The sequence below is a fragment of the Schistocerca gregaria genome, unplaced genomic scaffold (assembly GCF_023897955.1).
Source record: "Schistocerca gregaria isolate iqSchGreg1 unplaced genomic scaffold, iqSchGreg1.2 ptg000178l, whole genome shotgun sequence".
NCBI lineage: Eukaryota > Metazoa > Arthropoda > Insecta > Orthoptera > Acrididae > Schistocerca > Schistocerca gregaria.
In genome coordinates, this window is record NW_026061728.1 from 1,354,517 (window position 1) to 1,355,408 (window position 892).

An 892-nucleotide genomic window follows, 5' to 3' on the forward strand; every position below is an offset into this window, starting at 1 on the left:
CTCGAAACGCTGACACCCCTGAGGATTTGTGTTCTCGTTCTATACAGCCGCTGCCCCTTGCTCTTTCCCACCCATTCGTTACATTCAATCTCTTACGAGACCGACCAAATATAGACTGAGAAACAAGACCACACACTTTGTGCATTCGGAATCGAAGGCAGGGCGTCCCTCGCCGCATTTGCTACGATCGCCATTTGCTACTTCTGCAGAAGCGGCGGCGGCGGCGACGACGACGACGACGACGAATATCGCGAGAGGCTCAGAGATATGTGAGAAATACATCTATAAAATGTAATTCAGACTGCCTCGTCCCACCTTATGCTGTACCGCTTTGGCAAATGCTTTATCTGCGCCATTCGCCTTAATCACATCTGAGGGTAATTCTTAAAAAAACGCCTGTTGCTAATTGTTCGTCATCACATATACTGTTTGCTATACAGCCACGACGCGCAACTGATTTCCAAAATTCATCTTTCTCCTGTAAGGATGGAACTTACGACCCCTGCTTTATGAGAGCAGTGCTCTACCACTGAGCTAAAGAGGCACGGTGTAGCAGTATTTTTGGGTACTTCGTCGTTACGGTCGTCTGCATCATCAGATTTCAGCTGACAACACTTCATATTACCGGCTAATATTTGCAGCTATGGCGACCCATTACTGCTTGGCTACACATCTGACACGTAACCGATGTGCTCTCCAAACAACAACACTTGCATTTCAGAACATGTCTTTCACACATGTCTACAAAATCACCTTCACCTCCAAATACAGTTTCCTTGCGACTGACAGAGACGTAGGCAACGTTTAAAGTTGCTATTTCCATTACATATCGTTAATCAGAAAAACGGTAATTTACATCTGCAGCGGAACAAAATTCCGTTCCGCCCAGCGT

The 892-nt window shown here is 46.2% G+C and overlaps 1 non-coding gene across 1 annotated transcript; it reads right to left on the reverse strand.

The window, feature by feature from the left end:
* Positions 1–472: 472 nt before the first annotated feature.
* On the reverse strand, positions 473–544 carry Trnam-cau (transfer RNA methionine (anticodon CAU)). Its single transcript has one exon. It is a non-coding gene; the product is annotated as a tRNA-Met (tRNA).
* Positions 545–892: the final 348 nt, after the last annotated feature.